Genomic DNA, 23,547 nt, shown 5'->3' on the forward strand with positions numbered 1-23,547 from the left:
TATGTTTTCTGCAGTTTTCCAGAGTAAATACATGGCAGCAATAACGTAGCCAGGCTCTGATTCATGCTTCCCATGAATCAGATGACAAAGGTCCCCTTACAGTTTTGTGTATTAATTCAATAAAGACACCCATTCATTAAAGCACCACTCCAGCGCATTTTTTCAGTGCTGGAGTGGTGTTTCTAATCTAGAGTCCCTAACCATAATCTTATAGTTACAAGCTCTCAATGCAAGTCTATAAAAACCAGAACAAGGCCAGAGCGAAGCTCTCATAGACTTGCATGGAAAAGCGACCTCTGACTTACTCCAGCAAACACCGAGTGACCAGGGGCGGGTAAGTATAAGTCCATGGGCAGGGACCTTATATTAGAAGCACCACTCCAGCACTGCAATAAAAAAAACGCTAAAGTGGTGCTTTAAGTTTTTGTTGAACTGTAATTGACCGTCATCATTTTTTACTCATCTCCTTTGCAAATCTTCCTGAATAATAGGTTACTGATAAATATCTTCCATGGACTTCAAAACAATTACCCACCATATCTGCTGTCAGCAGTCCATTAACCTTGCTTCCATCTGAGCAGCTGGCATTACAGAAATACTGTGCTAGCTCCAGAGATATTAGATCTGAGCTGTTGGCTACACTTTTGGAGAGCCACCACTAACCAACATTAAATTTCCCCAAATAATGTGAATATTCTACTCTCCCCTTTCAAATGACAAGTACATTGTCTATGTATCTTAGCCACAGCACAAGCATCTACACTGTCCCCAGTGCGTTGTTAGTGATGCAATGTGCATCACTAACACATTATTTTCATTAAAATCAGCGCTCTAATCGTGTCCCAAAAGCACTTTATATACTTATATCGTACCTGCTCGTTTAGTCATAGGGGGTGTGCTTAATTTTCGTTCAGTCATGGGCGTCACCGCCCACGCAATTTGATTGATTGTCTTGGAAGCGCCGATGTCACTCGAAACCGTTGTAAAATCCCACGCTTGCGCTGTGTGGAGTGTCGAGTGTAAAGTTGCGCTTTCGCAGTATTGAGATCGGACAGCCACGCTTGTGTAGCGCCCCGAGGGATCATGTCCCTGGCTGGAGTGGGGAGGGGGGAGGAAAACCCAGTGATGTAGGAGCAGGAGGGGACGGTCTCTGGGCATAGGTAGGAGCCCATTGGTTGCAAGTCACCTGGGCTCACACACAGAGAGGGAGGTATATAAGGTGGCACCATCTTAGTTCAGTTCAGTCAGAGAGTTCAGTCAGAGGAGTGAGGAGAAGGAGTTCAGCCAGAAAGGGCTGACAGGGAGCTGTGGCTCAGTCTGGGCCCAGCTCCACGAGGCAGGCCTAGAGTGAAGGCCAGAGCCAGAAGAAAGGAACAGAAAGGAACAGAAACAGAAAGGAACAGAACACCAAGAGAGGCCCAGAGACACGAAGGCAGAAGGAACCCTAAGGACCCAGGAGATTACGGGTGACGGGTTGGCAGAACAGGGTACCGGATCCCAAGTTGGTGGAGGCGACTAATCCTTAACCAAGGACCAGCGGTCGTGACCATTTACTGGTGCGACCCCTCACTACACCTACTAGAAAGGCACACCACATAGGGTCAGGGAAGTGGGCACCCAGCCCTCCCAGGAGAAGATCCGAGGCAGCTGGACAGAAGTAGTGTCACTGGTGGGGCACGGCTGACGAAAGGACAGAAGGGAGTCCTGGGCCACACTCTGGAATCACCTGGGGGTTGGTCGAGCCCCCTGCCTGGTGGAGGCAGCACGGCTCGGGCGGTCCTACCTGCGCACAAGTGACCTGGATGAGAACTGTGAGTAAAGAACCTGAACTGCAACACCTTGTCTCTGTGCTTTCTCACCGCATACAGCACTACTAGTGCTGGGACGCCCGTGCACCATCACTCCCATCATCCCATTCTCTGCTGCGCACACACCACCAGCCTCAGCGGTCTGCCTCGCAGTGGCGGTACACCTTGACCGCGATCCATGGGTGGCGTAGTCGGACAATTAACCTAAAACTTATAAAAGACCGCCACTGGTTTGACCACCCTGAGCCATGGGACCGGGTCGCCGCCACGGAGACTACAATCCCCAGAGACCTGGTTCCGGGCAACCCACACACGTGTACACTCGGCCCAGGGGGCGCGTCACTTGCTCAGTGTCACTTGGAGCCGCGCTTGCGCAGTGTCGAGCGGGGAGCCGCTGGTCACGGCGCAAGCATGGGGAGCTGCTTGTCACGGTGCATGTGCAGCTCCCTAATCGACACTGCGCAAGCGCGGCTCCACGCTAAACAAGGAAATATGTTCTATAAATCTAGGCCATGGGCTGAGCTTCACAGGAAGACAAAGATGGAAGCCAGGGGGGGCCTTTAGCAGGCCCAAGGCTGCCATGACAATCCATTGATTCCCTATAATCCATTTTTTTTTTTTTTGAGGTGAGGGGGGGAATAGAAGCTGATGCAGGTTTAAACTGGCAATCACATCATTTAGATGCTTTGGGCAGTGATTGACAGCAATATTTAAATGGTAAGACAACAGCGATCAGGGCAAGGTACGGTTGCTTATTTACCGGCAGATGCTGTCTGTGTAATGATGGCTGCATCTGCCAGGTATGATGAGTGCTCAGTTTCATAAATGGGCACCTAACATAGGACATGTTGTGAAAGGGTTAAATTTATTTAAAGAGTTTTAATAGTTATGATTCATTCAGACGATATTAAATCCATGTGCTGTCTGCGTTGAGCATGGTCAGCAAACTAACCAAATGGAATGGTGGACAACCCCTTTAACATGAATAAAGCTTTATTTTAAAATTCTTACAAATTTTCCACAAGAGTCTGTAATTGTCAGACTTGTCCACAGTCCTCTTTTACAGGTTCCTGTTCCATGATGTGACTCAATGGTACAGAACACACTTGTCATTTATCCCGACAGGCCACCATAGAGTCTGTGATTAGCCAACAGGGAATGAGACCCAAGTGTCACTGTGTGCAGGGTTTATAAATTTATAAGGGGCCCTCTCCAGACTCCTTATAGTGCCTATATAAAATGCACATGTAAGGAGGTGGTCAAACTGTCATACCCCCTACCCTGAAGACGTCAATGAGTTTAATGTAAATGTGTCAAATATGTTTTCTTGTGGTAACAAGTCTTAATTTCCTTGCGGGCTGCAGTACTAACCAAAGCTACCGTTCAGCGGGCGCTAGCAGTGGACCACCACCCCCGCCTCCGGGCCGTGCACATTATGTGACTGTGAGGCTCAGTGTGAGTGACTTTTCCTTACAGTCTTGTGAGTTGATTCTCCAGCAACACAGATCTAGTGACAGCATCAACAAGAGGAGGGGAAGGAGGCCCCGTCTAGCGTCTTTTGCATAGTGCAGCAGGGTGGCCTGCCTCCCTCAGTCTGCAAATGATTCTGATACGGCCTCCTTCCTTTCCACATAGTGTTCATGCTGCCGCTGGATCTGTACTGAACCATGATGTTTTAGCAGTTCAGAATTTGTGCAGGCCCCCTCCCATCTGGGGCCCTGTGCAGCTGCACTGGCTGCACCAGCGGTATGTCCGCTCCTGGTCTCAGTGTATCCTATGTGATGTATATAGAGCAGTCTCGGTGTCTCCTATGTGATGTATATACTGCAGACCTAATACTGCTTGAGTCTACAAACGTTATGTGAGCAGTGATGAATTTCTCACTATGAGGAGACATCAGTTAAAGCATGTATCTATATTTGGAACAACTTACTGCTGTGAGTTCTTTACAAAACTTATCACAAAGAGTCAACTGTGCTCCAGACCGACACAAACCTGGAAAAGCAGTTACAAGCTGCAACATCATCCATACCACCTACCATCCCACATCTGATCATAAAGAAGCAACTCCAGCCATCACATTAGGGGTGTCTTAATGAAACGTTTAACCAAATATAGCAGGAAAAGTTCTAAGTTGATAATTTTGTATGGCTCCCAAATCAAGTTATAAAAATCCAAATGCCCTTGGCAGAAAAAGGTTCCCACCCCTGACCTAGCTTGTATCCGCAGAGCAGTGTGATGTTGTAGGAGCAAGGGACAAAAAACTAATTAATATCAAAATAATAATGAGAACTGATACATATAGTATGAATAATAATATAATCATTGACAGTAATTTACAGAAAACACCCCATTAGCTCAAGACTGGCAGAAAAAGAAAGCGGCCTTGTATTTAATAATATTACATTCTAGGGTTCCCTCTCACTATGCAAAAAAGAAGGATAAGGAGAAGGATTTGGTTGCAGACACGTACAATCCTTGCACGGGAATGTAGCATCTGATTGCAGGGATTACTCGGATTAATGCCAGATACATCTCACCCCGGGAAGTAGCTCAGCACTTATATTTGCCCGCATAACTATGGTAAGTCAGAATAAGACAATTAGAGGAGTTTTTGTCAGAATTTGTCAATACAGTGTTATATAATAAAATCATTAATTTATATGGTAACTGGACTAGACTAAGCATTTGACAAAGTATCTCACACCATCCTTATTGAAAAAATGACCAAGTATGCAATGGACCAGGCAACTGTTAGGTGGATTCATAACTGGCTTAGTGATCGGACTCAAAGGGTGGTTGTAAATGGCTTCACATCCAGCTGGATGAATGTCTCAAGTGGGGTACCACAGGGCTCCGTCCTGGGACCTGTATTGTTCAACATCTTTATCAATGATTTAGATGAAGGAATTGAGGGTAAACTGATTAAATTAGCTGATGACACAAAGCTAGGAGGGATAGCTAATACTAGAGAAGAGAGAGAGAGGATTCAAAAAGACCTAAATAAACTGGAGCAGTGGGCAGCAACCAACAGAATGGTTTTTAACAGGGAAAAATGCAAAGTACTACATCTGGGCAATAAAAATGAAAAAAGCATATACAGAATGGGAGGAATAGAGCTAAGCAACAGTACATGTGAAAAAGACTTAGGTATACTAATAGATCATAGACTGAACATGAGTCAACAGTGTGATGCAGCAGCAAAAAAGGTAAATACAATTCTGGGATGTATTAACAGAAGCATACAGTCTAGATCACGTGAAGTCATTATCGGTCTTTACTCCTCTTTGGTCAGACCTCATATGGAATACTGTGAGCAGTTTTGGGCACCACATTTTAAAAAAGACATAGACAAACTGGAGCAAGTTCAGAGAAGAGCGACCAGAATGGTGACTGGTCTGCAAACCATGTCCTATGAGAAACGGTTGCAGGATTTGGGAATGTTTAGCTTGCAAAAAAGAAGACTGAGAGGAGACTTAATAGCTGTCTACAAATATGTCAAGGGCTGTCACATTGTAGAAGGATCATCTTTATTCTCATTTGCACAAGGAAAGACTAGAAGCAATGGGATGAAACTAAATGGGAGGAGACACAGATTAGATATTAGAAAAAACTTTTTGACAGTTAGGGTGATTAATGAGTGGAACAGGCTGCCACGAGAGGTGGTGAGTTCCCCTTCAATGGACGTCTTCAAACAGAGGCTGGACAGACATCTGTCTGAGATGATCTAGTGAATCCTGCTTTGAGCAGGGGGTTGGACCAGATGACCCAGGAGGTCCCTTCCAACTCTACCATTCTATGATTCTAACTGTAAATAGCGGTTACAAATTATTATATCCTAAGTCATGTGATAAGGCTTGTTAAAGGGTCACTATTGACTTTTAGGATTACTACTTCCTGTAGGTGCCACTAGAGTTCTGGTCCTCTTCCTCTCTGAAGAGACAATTTGCAAATTATTATCAAAGATGGATAGTGACTAAATATAGAGACATAGTGTGCTGCTCACCATTATTGACAGGTCTTCACTTTTTTCATAGACTGTATAATATCTTCAGAAATAAATGGAAATGTACCAAAGTTATATCCTCAGGATTTTTTAATTAGTGGTCCAAAGTAATACAACAATAAAACATTGTTTTTCAACTTACATGTTGCAATTTCAAAGAAGAAACAGAATGAACAGCATGTGCAGCTATAAAGGCACCACTAATTAATACTTGGCTGCACACCCTTTGGCATTGCTGGCAGCCTCCAAAAGTTTCGTGTAGTCATCTATAAGCTTCTTGTACTTCTCAGATGGACTTTTCGCCCACTCTTCCTTTGCAGTTTGTTCAAGCTCTTGAATATTTGCAGGGTTCTTTTTCCCAATGGCAGATTTCAGCTCACCCCAAAGATTTTCAATGGGATTGAGGTCAGGACTCATTGCTCGCCATTTTAAAACAGTCCATTTTTTCTTTTTCAACCATTCCTGTGTACTTTTGGATGTATGCTTTGGGTCATTGTCTTGCTCGAGGACCCATGATCTTCAACTCAAACCAAGTTTTCTAACACAGGATAGGACATTTAGCTCTAAAAACTCTTGATAATTCTAATTTCTTGATTCCTGTTATACGGTCAAGGTCTCCAGTACCAGATGTAGCAAAGCAACCCCACAACATTATGGATCCTCCACCATGCTTGACTGTTGGTAAGGTGTTCTTTTCTTTATAAGCTTCATTGTGCCGTCTGTAAACAAACTGTTGCTTTGCATTGCCAAAAAGCTCTATTTTTGTTTCATCTGTCCACAGAACATTTTCCCAGAATGATTGTGGTTTGCCATGGCCTTCAGGTCTTTGGATGTTTGACGTGGTGTTTTCTCCAATGTTTGCACCAACCTTCGAAAACATCTCTTGTCAATTTTCCCCTTTATCTCATGTCCACGGAGGTTTTTGACGGTTCCATGCTTGGCAAACTTCTTAATAACATTGCACACTGTTTAAACTGGGATACCAAGGTCTTTGGAGATGGCCTTATACCCTTTGGAAGTCTTTAGTTTGCTAATAATAACAGGTTTGATATCCTCAGACAGCTCCTTTGTCTTTACCATTGTTGCAAAGGAACATTACTTACCATGTGGCTTTTAAAAACACTGAAGTCATCATTCATTGGCTAATTCATGTCACATGGGCACCGACAATTAATCACAGGTGAATCTCTTTTGTGATTTACCACAGGTGAGCCAAAATGTGTTTCCATACTAAATTAATGTAGAGGGTGCCAATACCAGTGATACAGCAAGCTTTAGGTTTTTCTATTTTTCCCTCGTATGAGCTTGTCACCAAGCAGGAGCGCTCCGATCTGGCCAGTTCACACATACATAAGACGAAGAACTTGGCATTCAAGATGACTCGACAAATTTTGAGAATCTAATAGTAGAAAAAGTAGTACAAAAGAAACGTTTTGGTCATTAATGACCTTACACAGTATACAGAAATTTCAGTAGTGGACATGAATGAGGGGTGCAGTGTCCAGCTTCAAAATAAACCACTGTGTGGTATCTTATAATGAGAGTAATGGCGGTGGGAAAATGGCGTCCGCCGCTGGTTCCAAGTGGCCACTTGGAACCAACGTTTTTTGCTATGTAATGTGACAGCACCAAGAGGTAAGGACCGAGACCCTGATTCCAGCAATGTGTCACTTAGTTTATTGAGTGCAGCAGTTGTGATAGAATCACAGTTTTCTCTGGTAGCAGAGCTCAGATGCTCAGCACTGTATAACCGGACACACACCACATCTTCTGTTTACATTGTACAGTGACAGGAAGCTGCTAATCAGTGCTGGGGGCGGGGTTGGACTAGGAGTGATAATCTCCTGCTGATAAAACACTGATTGTATTGAAACAGCAAAAAGGAGCCCAGTAAGTGACACATCGCTAGGATCAGGGTCTCTGCTTCTACATTATGGTACTTTCGATTACATAGCAAAAATCTGGTGACAGATTCCCTTTAAGGATGTGTGACTTTTGCCACAGTCATTCTGGTTTTCGAGAGGGTTGTAATCAACACAATTATTTTAGTACTGACTGTATAGCAGTTTTATTTAGACATTGTATAGCACAATGTATCCTGGAATTACTTTAGTATTGTACGTCGTTATATGCTTAATGTTTAGCACTGTTAACTAAACACTGTATTAAATGGCCATTTACACCGTATAATCAAATACTAAATTTGGGGTGGAGCAATGGAAGATATTGCCCCAGGCTACACCCTAATGCAATGTCAATACTGACTCCTTCAGTTGTATTGGAAAATGAAGCTTTGCCCAGAGCATTAATGTCTCAGGAGCTGCATCAATTGTACATAGACACTTTGTAGCTAATTTTTGTTCAAATATTGCTATCCCTAAAATTGTCCATATGCATAAGAGAAAAATTGGGTTTAGCTGCAGATTTTGGTTGGCTTGACTGACACGGGAGTAAACTGTCACTCGTGCAACTGGTTCAGCTCCACAAGGGACTCAAAGAGGAAGGGAGCCCAATTAGGGAGCTGATCCATTACAATCTGATTAGTGTTTGTCTATACTCTGTGGTGTGGATCAACTAACACGAGACATTTTTTTTACTGAATGTCTTGATATATTTACTTTTCAGACTCTTTTCATAGTTTTACACTATTGAGACTCACTATTTCCTCTACCATAAAAGCTCAATAGTATTCTTCTTTACAGGTATAATACAAATGTCTCTCTATCTATCTTTCTATAAAGTAAGTAAAAAATAACAGTGCGAAGCAATTAGAATAAATATGTCACGATTCCTCCTATTTTGAGTGTCTTGACACAGTGAATGACAGTTCTGCCGTCCAATCTAGGAATGGGGCGTGCTGAGCTGTCAGTGTGGTGATGGACAGCTCGGCCATCCAATCGGATGATGGAGTGTGCTGAGCTATCAGTGTCTGGAGTGACTCTTTTTCATATAAAAGTCACAGACCAGTAAAAAAAAACACAGACATATTTGAAATACAAAATTGACAAACATGCTGACCTTTTGCAAGCTAGTCACCAAATGACGCAGTATTGAAACCTGATGGACCCCACTGAAAATAATGGGGTCCATCTGGTTTCTATACTGCGTCATTTAGTCCTACATTTTTGGCCAGGTCTTAACAGAGTCTCTAACACAGCCTAATGTGCATATTATATATATATATATATATATATATATATATATATATATATATATATATATATATATACGCAGTACAGACCAAAAGTTTGGACACACCTTCTCATTTACAGAATTTTCTGTATTTTCATGACTATGAAAATTGTACATTCACACTGAAGGTATCAAAACCATGAATTAACACATGTGGAATTATATACTTAACAAAAAAGTGTGAAATAACTGAAATAACTGAAAATATGTCTTATATTCTAGGTTCTCCAAAGTAGCCACCTTTTGCTTTGATGACTGCTTTGCACACTCTTGGCATTCTCTTGATGAGCTTCAAGAGGTAGTCACCGGAAATGGTCTTCCAACAATCTTGAAGGAGTTCCCAGAGATGCTTAGCACTTGCTGGCCCTTTTGCCTTCACTCTGCGGTCCAGCTCACCCCAAACCATCTTGATTGGGTTCAGGTCTGGTGACTGTGGAGGCCAGGTCTTCTGGCGTAGCACCCCATCACTCTCCTTCTTGGTCAAATAGCCCTTATGACGCGCCCCTGGGCCTGAGTCGCGAAGCGTTGCGCACGCGGGAGCCTACCCGGAGCCGGATCTGATAGGGGTAGTAGTCTCGTGGCGGTGACCTGGTCCGTGCCCAGGGAGTCAAGCTGAGTGGCAGTTTTTAGCAGAAGATGGTACGGTGTTCGACTACGCCACCCGTTGAATGCGGCTATGAAGCCGCCGCTGCAGGGCAGACCGCTGAGGCCGGTGATACGGTTGTGCAGCGGGGATGGTATAACCCCCAACGGGAGGGGTATGGCCTCAGGGCAGCGGACGTGGATGATGAAACACTCGGAGACGGTGCGGTGTAGTTCAGGGTCTTTACTGGTGGCAAAGGTAGACCCTCCCGGAGTACTGGCTAGCGATCGGGGCCTGGTCAGTCCGTGAGCTGATGGGATCTCCCCTGGCCAGGCGGAGTTGTAGGCCTCCCCAACTAATCGTACTCTTCTGGCTACCTTGCTAGAGGCTGATAAAAGTAGCCCATGTCCCTGAGTGTACCGTGTGGTGCTCACCCGTATGGCCGGTGACTCGGGGCCTTTTGGTAGCTTCCGCTCCACGTCGCGGTGCTGGTCCCTTGCGTGTGACCGTGCCTTCGGGTTTCTTGGCCAGAGGACCTGAAATCCCCTGCCGGGCGGTTTCTGCTGCTGGGTAAGGATTAGTCCCCACAGCCTCGGACTCCGGGTCCGGTAAGAACTCTTCAATCAGGGCGAGCTCTACAGCTTCCAGCCCCTGACCTCTTTTAGTACAGCTCCCACAGAGCTCCTGATCTTTCTTTCCCCATAGCTGCTCCACTACAGACAAGACTGTGTCTCTGTCTGTGTTCTCTCACTCTACTCCCTAACCCTGCCTCAGCCCCAGCTTTATATAGGGGAAGTTCTTCCCCTCCCAGGACTGGGCAGGAGGTGTGGCATGCATAGGATGTCTGACCAGGAAACCTCCCACCTGCTCACAGACGTAATATTGCTATCACTGTGGGAACCAGACCCCTGGGGTGCCACATTCCCCCCTAGTGAAATTTAGTACTCCGGGACTAAACATATTTTTGTAAAACATAACAAGTAAAAACAGAAACAGTAAAATAAAGAAAAACACATTAGGATGGTCACGGCATGTCCGCAACCGGGTGCAGTCTTTGAAGAAAATAAAGGTGTCCATTTCACCAAGAGACAGGGAGCCGTAACCAGGTAGGGGTCTGTCCTACCCCGAGTCCTTAACAGTCTTTAGTCCATTCCTGGTTACGCTCCAACATATGTACAAAGGATTCCGGATAATCCCTAAACGACACCTATAGAATAACTAAAAATACACAATTATTTACAGGTAACAGAAAACAGGTAAATACAAATAAACAGTCTAAACACTTAGATCCTCCAACGTACGGGTAACTGGCCTCTAGTGGCTCTAGTGGACCTACGGAGCTGACTGACTGGTCCTGAGCTACCAGGTGTAGGAGCTGTCAAAGGTAAACTGGGCAGCTGTCTACGGGCTCTTTGGCTCACTAGGGGTACGGCAGGCTCACTATAAGCAGAGGATTGATCCTCCTGGTCTGCTTGTGTGGGGTCTCCTGCCTCCTGGACCGGCTGCTCTTCCAGCTCTACCTGTTTCTCCGTAGGTACTTGGGATGCTGGTTGGAGGAAGGTGAGGACGGGTACCACAACTGCGCCATTGACTTGAGTCCAAGACCGAGGGAAGTCTCCGAGCACAGTACTAACCATATCTTCCCTTTCCTCTGCGGGTCGAGGGTCTTCTTGTTCTTCTTCAGGGCTTCGTAGCTGTTCGGGACACTTCTTCAGGTGATCTCGGGATACAATGGCTGTGGTTTCTCCTCCATCCTTACTGATTATGCAGACTTTCGGGTTCTCATGGCTTGAGGGCAGTACGGTGTACGGGTCCTTCTCCCACTGGTCGTCCAACTTGTGGAGGCGTCTCTTCCTCGTCAAGACCTGCTCTCCAGGTACCAGGGGAACAGCGGGAGCATACTGGTTGTAAGTCTTCTCCTGTCTTTCTCTAGCTTGACAGAGACTTCGCTCCACGCTCTCCTGTACTTTCCGGTACTGCTGCTGCCTTTCTGTTTCCAGCCCCTGACCTCTTTTAGTACAGCTCCCACAGAGCTCCTGATCTTTCTTTCCCCATAGCTGCTCCACTACAGACCAGACTGTGTCTCTGTCTGTGTTCTCTCACTCTACTCCCTAACCCTGCATCAGCCCCAGCTTTATATAGGGGAAGTTCTTCCCCTCCCAGGACTGGGCAGGAGGTGTGGCATGCATAGGATGTCTGACCAGGAAACCTCCCACCTGCTCACAGACGTAATATTGCTATCACTGTGGGAACCAGACCCCTGGGGTGCCACACTTACACAGCCTGGAGGTGTGTTTGGGGTCATTGTCATGGGTCATGGTCCAACTAAACGCAAACTGGATGGAATAGCATGCCGCTGCAAGATGCTGTGGAAGCCATGCTGGTTCAGTATGCCTTCAATTTTGAATAAATCCCCAACAGTGTCACCAGCAAAGCACCCCCACACCATCACACCTCCTCCATGCTTCACGGTGGGAACCAGGCATGTAGAGTCCATCCGTTCACCTTTTCTGCGTCGCACAAAGACACGATGGTTGGAACCAAAGATCTCAAATTTGGACTCATCAGACCAAAGCACAGATTTCCACTGGTCTTCTTTTCCTGGGGCGGTCCTCATGTGAGCCAGTTTCTTTGTAGCGCTTGATGGTTTTTGCCACTGCACTTGGGGACACTTTCAAAGTTTGCCCAATTTTTCAGACTGACTGACCTTCATTTCTTAAAGTAATGATGGCCACTCATTTTTCTTTACTTAGCTGCTTTTTTCTTGCCATAATACAAATTCTAACAGTCTATTCAGTAGGACTATCAGCTGTGTATCCACCTGAGTTCTGCACAACACAACTGATGGTCCCAACCCCATTTATAAGGCAAAAAATCCCACTTATTAAACCTGACAGGGCACACCTGTGAAGTGAAAACCATTTCCGGTGACTACCTCTTGAAGCTCATCAAGGGAATGCCAAGAGTGGGCAAGCAGTCATCAAAGCAAAAGGTGGCTACTTTGAAGAACCTAGAATATAAGACATATTTTCAGTTGTTTCACACTTTTTTTGTTAAGTATATAATTCCACATGTGTTAATTCATAGTTTTGATGCCTTCAGTGTGAATGTACAATTTTCAAAGTCATGAAAATACAGAAAAATCTTTAAATGAGAAGGTGTGTCCAAACTTTTGGCCTGTACTGTATATACACTGCTCAAAAAAATAAAGGGAACACTTAAGCAGCAGAATATAACTCCAAGTAAATCAATCTTCTGTGAAATCAAACTGTACACTTAGGAAGCAACACTGATTGACAATCAATTTCACATGCTGTTGTGCAAATGGAATAGACAATAGATGGAAATTATTGGCAATTATCAAGACACACTGAATAAAGGAGTGGTTCTGCAGGTGGGACCACAGACCACATGTCAGTACCAATGCTTTCTGGCTGATGTTTTGGTCACTTTTGAATGTTGGTTGGGCTTTCAAACTCTTGGTAGCATGAGACGGACTCTACAACCCACAGAAGTTGTTCAGGTAGTGCAGTTCATCCAGGATGGCACATCAATGCGAGCTGTGGCAAGAAGGTTTGCTGTGTCTGTCAGCGTAGTGTCCAGAGGCTGGAGGCGCTACCAGGAGACAGGCCATTACACCAGGAGACGTGGAGGGGGCCGTAGGCTTAGGCGGATTATAATGAGGGCAATCCGGGCTACCGACCGGGGCCCCGAGCCTGCAGGGGGCCTGCGGCTCCGGGCGGGGTGTCTAATGCCGGATTGCCCTCATTATATGTGCGGGCCGCCGCGGCACATACCAGTAGCAGTGGCGAGAGGGGGGGGACGGAACGGCTCCCCCAGCAGCGGCCGCCGCTACTTCTTCATCGGCCGGGCCAGCACTGCAGCAGTTAACTTCCCTGTGCTGGCCCGACCGCGTCACTGCTAGGAGACACGGCCCTGTGCGCGGCCGTCTCTCCTAGCTGTGACGTCACGCAGTGCGCGCCCGGCCTGCACTGCTGCAACGGAGAAGTCAGAGCAGGCAGGAGGAATGGAGCCGGGGGATGGTGAGTCTGTGTGTGTATGTGTATGTGTGTATGTGTATGTGTGTGTGTGTGTGTGCAGGCAGATATCATTGTGTGATGTCTGTTTATATGTATTTTTGTGTTTCAAATGTGTATATGCCTGTATGTATATGTCTGTATATGTTTGTGTGTGTGCGTGACTGCATGCGTGACTGTGTGCGGCCTCCTGCTGAGTATAGTTGGCGCCGTGCGGCCTCCTGCTGTCCCGGGGGGGCGCCGTGCGGCCTCCCACTATGTATAGATGGCGTCGTGCGGCCTCCCGCTGTGTATAGATGGCGCCGTGCGGCCCTCTGCTGTGTATAGATGGCGCCGTGCGGCACCCTGCTGTGTATAGATGGCGCCGTGCGGCCCCCTGCTGTGTATAGATGGCGCCGTGCGGCCCCCTGCTGTGTATAGATGGCGCTGTGCGGCCCTCTGCTGTGTATAGATGGCGCCGTGCGGCCCCCTGCTGTGTATAGATGGCGCCGTCGGCCTCCTGATGTGTATAGATGGTGCCGTGCGGCTCCCTGCTGTGTATAGATGGCGCCGTTCGGCCCCCTGCTGTGTATAGATGGCGCCGTGCGGCCCCCTGCTGTGTATAGATGGCGCCGAGTGGCCCCCTGTTGTGTATAGATGGCGCCGTGCGGCCCCCTGCTGTGTATAGATGGCGCCGTGCGGCCCCCTGCTGTGTATAGATGGCGCCGTGCGGCCCCCTGCTGTTTTATAGATGGCGCCGTGCGGCCCCCTGCTGTGTATAGATGACGCCGTGCGGCCCCCTGCTGTGTATAGATGGCGCCGTGCAGCCCCCTGCTGTGTATAGATGGCGCCGTGCGGCTCCCTGCTGTGCATAGATGGCGCCGTGCGTCTACTGCTGTGTATAGATGGCGCCGTGCGGCCCCCTGCTGTGTATAGATAGCGGCGTGCGGCCCTCTGCTGTGTATAGATGGCGCCGTGCGGCCCCCTGCTGTGTATAGATGGTGTCGTGCGGCCTCCTGCTGTGTATAGATGACGCCGTGCGGCCCCCTGCTGTGTATAGATGGTGTCGTGCGGCCTCCCGCTGTATATAGATGGCTACGTGCGGCCTCCCGTTAGGTATAGATGGCTATGTGCGGCCTCCCGCTGTGTATAGATGGCTATGTGCGGCCTCCCGCTGTGTATAGATGGCTACGTGTGCTCATTATTGAGTCATACAATTAATGTAAGGCTATGTGCCCACGATACAGAAATGTTCCGGATTTTTTTTGAGCGTTTCTGCATCTCCCTGGCAGAAAAAACGCTTGCGGATTTTACATGCGGATTGTACATGCGTTTTCCTGCCAGGGACATGCGGATGTGAAGCGTTCTTCACATGCATTTCCGCATGCGGGTTGACAAGCGCTTTCCAAGCGATTTTAGCATCACTTGGCTTGACAACTTAGTTACACTATATAAATCCATGCAACCAGCATGGATTTATATAGTGTGACCGTAAAAGAATGGTAAAAAATAAAAAATATATACTTACCTTCTGATGGCCTGCCGACGTCAGCGGTCGCGTGACCCGTCACATGACTAAATGACGTCACCACAGGTCCTTTTCAGACCATCGCGAGCTGCCGGCAAGCCAGGACGCATCGGATAAAGACACTGGGGGCCATCAGAAGGTAGGTATAATATTTATTTTTTATTTTATTCTTTTTTTACAGGTTCTATGGTACCCGGGTCCGGAGGAGAGTCTCCTGTCCTCCACACCCGGGTACCATCCGCACAATGAAACGCATGGATTCCGCATCTACAGATGCCAGGGATGCGGATTCCATGCGTTCTAATGCAAGTCAATGGCGGCGAAAACGCCGCGCTTCCGCAAAATAATTGGTAATGCTGCGGATTTTTCCGCAATGATAATCCGCAGCGGAAATTTCCTCAGCATGTACACAGCACATGCGGATTATCATTGGGGAACATGGCAGACCTTCTACCAAGCGTTTTTTAAGCGTTTCTGCAGCGGAATTGCCGCTGCGGAAATGCTTAAAAAACGCATAGTGGGCACACAACCTAAAAAAAAAAATTATAATTAATATTGTGCCAAATTAATTTCACGTGAACTATCACATGATCTATCACAGGGGATCATGTGACATGTCACATGATAAATCAGGTGTGTGTGTGTGGGGGAGGCCCGCGCCTTCTAAACTGCCCGGGGCCCTTGCTACTCTTAATCCACCCCTGGCCGTAGGAGGGCAACAACCCAGCATCAGAACCGCTACCTCCACCTTTGTGCAAGGAGGAACAGGAGGAGCACTGCCAGAGCCCTGCAAAATGACCTCCAGCAGGCCACAAATGTGCATGTGTCTGCCCAAATGGTTAGAAACTGACTCCATGAGGGTGGTATGAGGGCCCGACGTCCACAGATGGGGGATGTGTTCACAGCTCAACACCGTGCAGAACGCTTGGCTTTTGCCACAGAACACCAGGATTGGCAAAGTCGCCACTCGCGCTCTGTGCTCTTCACAGATGAAAACAGGTTCACACTGAGCACATGTGACAGACGTGACAGAGTCTGGAGACGCCATGGAGAGCGATCCGCTGCCTGCAACATCCTTCAGCATGACCGGTTTGGCAGTGGGTCAGTAATGGTGTGGGGTGGCATTTCTTTGGAGGGCCGCACAGCCCTCTATGGTAGCTTGACTGCCATTAGGTACCGAAATGAGATCCTCAGACCCCTTGTGAGATCATATGCTGGTGCAGTTGGCCCTGGGTTCCTCCTAATGCAGAACAATGCCAGACCTCATGGGGCTGGAGTGTGTCAGCAGTTCCTGCAAGATGAAGGCGACGCGCCCCCTGGGCCGTGGGGTACTCGGTGCTGGGCCAGTCGTTGCTAGGGGAGATGTCACAGTGGCGGTGACCTGGTCCGTGACCCAGGGCAGTCAGTAAAAAAGGGGATATTTACAGGGGAATTAAAGTTCTGATATACAGTTTGTGACGCCACCTGTATATGGAGCCGCCGCTGTAGAACAGGTCCTCTGGAGCTGTTGTTAATGCAGCAGAGTTGGTTTAGCTCTCCACAGGTAGAGCTTAGCTCCAGGGCAGTGTAGACGTTGCTGTTATGGTGTAGTGCAGAGGATGGCGCAGTTAATAATCAGTCCACAACTTAATGGCGGTTTCCTCTTATCTTTACTTGCTATGGTTAGGCAGACCGGGGCATGGGTACTAGCTGGTAGTAGAGGTCCAGGCGGCCTGGAAGCAAGTTAGGGGATCCACCTAACCAGGTGAAGTCGTAGGCCTTTGACTCGCCCCCTGGGCCGTGGGGCACTCGGATCCGGGCAATAGGCAAAAGGTGGGAGTAGTAGTGGCAACCCGGTTCCGTGGCTCAGGGTGGTCAGGCCAGTGGTAGTCCGTTATGTGCTGATGATTATGTCCGACTACGCCACCCGTGGATTGCGGTTATTAGGAACTGCCGCTGCATGCAGACCGCTGGGGCTGATGAGGTGTGCAGCTAGGGTAGTGTGACTCCCCACGGGAAGAGTGTGGCCCCAGGGCAGTATAATGGATGGTGGGAGTGATGGTGGTGAGAGTCCCAGTACCGGTAGTGCTGGAGGCGCGAAGGAGCACACAGACAACAGGTTGCAGTCGAGGGTCTTTACTAAAACGGGTAAACTGACCCATAAACAGTCCCGGCTAGGAGGGGACCTGGATGTCTGAGAGCAATTGGGAGATTGGCCCTGGTCAGGGTGAGGGTGTAAGCCTACCGTGCTTTCTGCGCTCCTTCTGGCTATCTCCTCCTTATAGGGTAACAGCCCACGTTTCCGAGCTTTCCGTGTACTCTCGCCTGTATGGCCTGCGACGTGGGTTCCTTTCTGCTCCCGGCCTGGTACGGCTTTACTGGTCCCTTCTGTTGTGGCAGAGCCTCCAGGCTTCTTAGGCCAAGGAATATACAGTCCCCTGCGGACTGGTTATCTGCTGTGGGATGTGGAATCCTCCCAGCCTCAGACACCAAAGTCTGGTAAATTAAGTCCTTTATCTGCCAAGACAGGCTCACTTCGCCTCTTGTCTCTGGCTTGTGGCTCTCCTCCTGCCACACTTCCTCTTAGGTGCAATACAACTTTCTGTCCCTGCTCTGCTCCGGGACACGTCTCAGTACTGAGACAGGTCATCCAGTTCTCCCTAACCCTGCCCCCAGCACCAGCTTTTATAGGGGCAGCCTGCTCCCCCTACTGGCCTGAGACAGGAGGTACTGCATGCTAATGTTCCCCTGACTAGAGAACCTCCCCCTTGCTCTCAGACACAGCTTTAATATACTTGTGGCATCCAGGCCAGGGTGACACACCTTCCCTTTGCAGTACCTCTTTGGCTCTGCTGCGTATAGCTATGCTACGGCCCTCGTCCCTGGGCAAAACGTCTTGGTGCTCACCCGTATGGCAGGCAGCTCGGGCCTTCCTGGAGTGTCGCTTCCACGTGGCAGTGCTGGGCCCTATCGTGCTGCTGAGCCTCCGGGCGTCTGATGGGGCCAGGAGACCTGCAGTCTCCTGCCCTCCGGTTTCTGCTGCTGGGCCTTCGGTGCCCCACAACCTCGGACTCTGGTGTCCGGTTCTTCTGCGCTTTCCTCTGGGGTGAACTGCCGTGCAGCTCCACTCCCCAGGTCTTTCCTCATCGATGTCCTGACTTCAACTCCTCTCTGCTCTCCTCACACTAACTAACCCCGCCTCCAGATCCCAGTTGCTAAGGGGAGGAGCTCCCCTTGCTGGTCTGGAGCCAGGAAAGTGTTGCATGCTAGCAAAACCTGATTAGGGGACCCCTCCTTGCTTCCAGGCATGGCATCACCCCTTGTGAGGGAGGCAATGCCACTGTGGCAACCGGACTCCTGGGGTGCCACATTCCCCCCTAGTTAACTTCAGTACTCCCGGACTGAGGATACCTTTTAAAATTAACAATCAGCAATAACAATTCACATTACAAACAGTTTACAAAATCTCAAAAAGCAAAAACTACAAAAACCCAAGCAAAAACGTACAATAGTCACTGCGGCGCTTAGTCTTTACACCACAATCCGGGTAACTGAAATTTGGCTGGTGGGAATCGCATCAACCCACTTTGTGTATCGTCCATGGGCGTGGCTTCAGGGCACTCTTTCGGTGGGCCTGGTCTTCAACCACGCCTTCGGTTTATTTTCTAGGCCAATTAGTAACTATATCCAACATTGTCCTGACCACACCTAGTCCTGTGGTCCAATTGTCCATAAATTTAACAACTATATATATCCAAGATTATTTAACGGTTACAACTATATATAGCATACAATTTAGTTCTCTTACACTTTAGTTCCTCCAGCGGGCAGGGAGCTGACCTTTAGCACTCCGGGTCGATCTACGTAGTACATTTGTTGTCACTGACCTACCCTGGTCCCTAGTGTCTACCCCTGGTGTGGTGTGTTCAGTGTGAACTACACTACGGGTAGTCTGAGGTAACACCGGTAGGCTGGGTAATCTCCTACGAATTCTTTGACTCACCCTGGGTACGACAGATTCACTGCTAGCAGAGGGTAGATTCTCCTGATCTGCTGCTGATGAAGCATCTGTCTCTGAGGCCGATTGGTCTCTCTGCTGTTCTGGAGCCTCTGCAGCTTCCGGTGAGGCCGCTTGGAGAAACGTCAGGACTGGTACCACAATAGCTCTGTTCACCTGCGTCCAAGACCAGGGAAATGCTCCAAGGACTGTCTGGACCGTTTCTTCCACCTCTTCTCTGGGCTGAGGGCTGTCTTGGTCTTCTTCTTTGTGCTTCAACTGTTCAGGGCATTTCTTCAGGTGGTCTCTTGAGACTGCCGCTGAAGTTTCTCCTCCATCTTTACTGATGAGGCACACCTTGGTGTTATCGGAATTTTAAGGTAAGACGGTGTATGACTAAACCTCCCACTGGTCATCTAATTTGTGGACTCGTCTCTTCCTTTTGAGTAGTTGTTCTCCAGGTGACAACGGAACTGCAGGTGCGTGCTGATTGTAAGTTTTCTCCTGCTTCTGTCTCACCTGGGACAAACTTCTCTCCACACATTCTTGCACCTTGCGGTATTGTTGCTGCCGCTCTGTATCCCAATCTGCATCTGGTGATGTCGTCTCTGGTGTTAAAACTCGCATGTCTAAGTCAATGGGTAGCTTAGCAGGTCTTGCTCTCATCAGGTAAGCGGGTGTACAGTTGGTGGAGTTCTTCGGGATGCGGTTATATAGGTCCACCAAATCTGGTAACTTCTCTGGCCACAGGCTACGTTCTTCAAGGGGCAACATCTTCAACAGGTCTATCACCACCTGGTTCATTTTCTCGCACAACCCGTTGGTCTGGGGATGATACGGCGTCATCCTTATTTTCTTGCAGCCGTACAAGTTACAGAGTTCCTGGAACACTTCTGCTTCAAAGGCTGGACCTTGGTCGGTCAGCACTCGTTCAGGGTAACCGTGCGGACGACAAAAGTGTTGTTGAAGCGCTTCGGCTGCCGTCTGAGCCGTCTGATCTTTCACTGGCACTACTACCAAGAACCTGGAGAAGTGGTCTACTATGGTGAGAGCATAGACATAGCCTGACCGGCTTGGGGCTAGCTTCACGTGGTCCAAGGCTACCAGTTCAAGTGGTTGTTTGGTGATTATGGGCTGCAGGGGAGCCCTCTGGCTATCACGGTCTTTCCGTCTCAGGTTGCATGGACCACATTCTCGACAGCATCCCTCGATTGCTTTCCTCATGCCAACCCAGTAGAATCGCTCACGTAGTAGGACTTCCAACTTCTTCCACCCGAAGTGTCCTGCTCCATCGTGGTACATTTCTAAGACCATTGGCACATCCCGCCTCGGGACTACCACCTGCCAGACCAGTTCATGTGTCCAGGAGTTGATACTTCTTCGACACAGCTTTTCCTCGTAGATGAACAGTTTGCCCTTCTCCTTCTACAACTGTTGGGTCTCCTGTGGAGCATCTGGATCAGGGTGCAAGTCAGCTTGTGTCAGCAACTCCTTTACCAGGCAGACAGCCGGGTCGCTATCCTGCGTCTCTGCCCATCCATGGTGGGGAAATGGGTTGAACGTGGCCTCTCTGTTGGCGGAGCGCTTGTCCCTCACACAGTGAGAGCACTGGGTCACCCCGTGACGATGGAAAGCGGGTAGCTCTATCTCCTCCAGCTCTTCCGGGTCTTCCCCCCCATCTGACAAGTTGGGCATCCTGGACAGCGCATCAGCATTTGTGTTTTTATGCCCCGCCCGATACTTGATGGTAAACTTGTAATTAGACAGTCGGGCCATCCATTGTTGCTCTAGGGCACAAAGCTTCGCAGTCTCCAGGTGCGTCAGAGGGTTGTTGTCCGTGAAGACTGTAAATCTGGAGGAGGCGAGGTAGTGTTTGAAGCGCTCTGTTACAGCCCAGACTATGGCTAAAAACTCCAACTTGAAGGAGCTATAGTTGTCGGGGTTCCTTTCCATGGGCCGGAGCTTCCTTGGCATGGACAATCACTCTCTCTCTGCCCTGCTGTACCTGGGAAAGCACCGCTCCCAATCCCACGGTGCTTTCATCCATATGAAGTATAAAGGGTTGGCCATAGTCGGGGTAGGCCAGGACTTCGTCTCCAGGAAGAGCCATTTTCAGTCGAGTGAAAGATTCGTCTTCTGGTTTACCCCATTTGAACGGAGGTTTCGGGTTCTTGGCCTTCTTGGACTGGCCCACTAAGAGGTCCTGCATGGGTGCCGCTATCTTGGTGAAACCCTTGATGAATCTCCTGTAGTAGCCTACCAGCCCGAGGAACTGCCGCACTTCCTTGATAGTGGAGGGTCTTGGCCAGTCCTTGATCACGGTGACTTTTTCAGGGTCTGGTGCTACAACTTCGGCGCTTACCACATGACCTAGGTACTGCACCTTGGGCTTCAACGGGTGGCACTTGGACGGCTTTACCTTCAGGCCATAATCAGATATAGCTTCGAACACCTCGGCTAGGTGCTCCAGGTGGTCTTCATATGTCTTTGAGTAGACGATTACGTCGTATAGGTACAGCAGGACGGTTTCGAAGTTTTTGTGTCCTAGGCAACACTCCATTAACCGCTGGAAGGTTCCTGGGGCGTTGCAGAGCCCGAATGGCATGCAGTTGAACTCGCGGAGGCCCATTGGTGTTGTAAACGCGGTCTTTTCTCTGTCAGCTTCTGCCACAGGAACCTGCCAGTACCCACTGGTGAGATCCAAAGTGGAGAAATAGTTAGCTGATCTCAATGCTGCTAATGATTCCTCAATTCTGGGTAATGGTTAGGAGTCCTTATGTGTAATGCGGTTAATCTGCCTCAAATCAACACACATCCTCATTGTACCATCCTTCTTTCTAACGAGAACTAATGGAGCTGCCCAGGGTCTACAACTATCTCTGATCACCCCAGCCTCCTTCATCTCCCGTAACATTCCTTTGGCACATTGATAGTGAGCTGGGGGTACAGGCCGGTACCTCGCTTTGATGGGCGGATGATCTCCCGTGGGGATATGATGTTGGACCCCTTTTACCTGCCCAAAGTCTAGTGGGTGTTTGCTGAAGACTCGCTCATATTCTTGGACCACGCGGTATACTCCATGCTTTTGGTGCAAAGGGCTGGAGTCAGTGCCCACTTGTAGCTTCTGACACCAATCCTCCATCTGCCCCTTGGAGCCATTATCCTCCGCCGGTTTGGACGGAGGCAAGGGTTCCACTGCCTTTATTGCATTGTTACTGACAGTGAACAGCTTAGCAAGGGTAGCATACCGGTGTAAATGGACCTCTTTCTCCCCACAACTCAGGATGCATATCGGTACTCTCCCCTTGTGGACATCGACTACCCCCCTGGCCGTCAAGATGGTGGGCCTTCTATCAGAGTACACGGGTTCTACCAGGACCTGATAATCTTGACCCCTGAGACCGATTGCTGCCCGACACCATATTAACATTTCACTCCTAGGGGGCATTGCAATGGGGAATGGATCACTCATTCTGACACAGCCGACTTCTCCACCAGACAGCTCTACCTGTTGTCTTTTCATCAGGGCTCTGATTTCCTTCTGCAGAACTCGCTGCTGACTGGAACTGGCAGTCTCTGCGACCTGTTGCAACAAAACAATAATTTCTCCAAGACAATTTTCTATCACATTGGTGCCTAAGGTTATCATGGGATGACTTTCTCGGCGATCAATATCAACAATAATCATTCCTTGCGATAGCAATTCTACTCGGCTAATCTTTATGATCACCTTTTTATACCCCACCTGAGGCAAGGGCTGACCATTGCTGGCATAGATGTTAAGATGTTCATCTGGACTGCGGGTAATGTCGGAGTCAGTCCAGTATTGTTTATAAAGGATATATGGCATCGTTGTCACCTGGGAACCAGTGTCCAGCAATGCGTTCATCGGGATGCCATCAAGCACGACAGGTAGGACCGGTCGTCCTCCCACGTACTTGTCTCGCCAGCTTTGTGGGCCTGGTCGTCTTACTCCTGGGGGTTGGCCCTCTGCCCCAGGGGTTGCCCGTTTTAAATTGCAGAATCTTGCAAGGTGCCCCGCCTTTTGGCAGCGGCGACAGATGGGTTGTCCATTCTGGTTGTAGCGATCGCTGTTTCTCCCTCTGGTCGGTGGAATCTTTCTCTGCCGTCGCCACGGGACGTCATCTGGACTGGAAGCCAGCTGGATCCTTTCCTTTGGAGACATTTGCATGGCCTGCACGGTTTTGGTTAGTGTAGCCATACTTTTGGTCAGCTCCTGGACCTGAAGGCATAGGTCTGCAGACGGGTCATTATCTAGGGTCTGCACGTCAGCCTCCACAGGTGCTGGGGGAAAGGACGCCACCTCCTGGTGGTATGTGATAGCTGGACGCCGGAGGGATGCAGTGCCGTCTGGGGTTGGTTCTCGCAGCACCCGGATGGTTCGGTCTTTAAATTGCCGAAAGTCCAGATCAGGGTT

The sequence above is a fragment of the Phyllobates terribilis genome, unplaced genomic scaffold (assembly GCF_046119375.1).
Source record: "Phyllobates terribilis strain yellow unplaced genomic scaffold, ASM4611937v1 Scaffold_2__4_contigs__length_985480577, whole genome shotgun sequence".
Lineage (NCBI taxonomy): Eukaryota > Metazoa > Chordata > Amphibia > Anura > Dendrobatidae > Phyllobates > Phyllobates terribilis.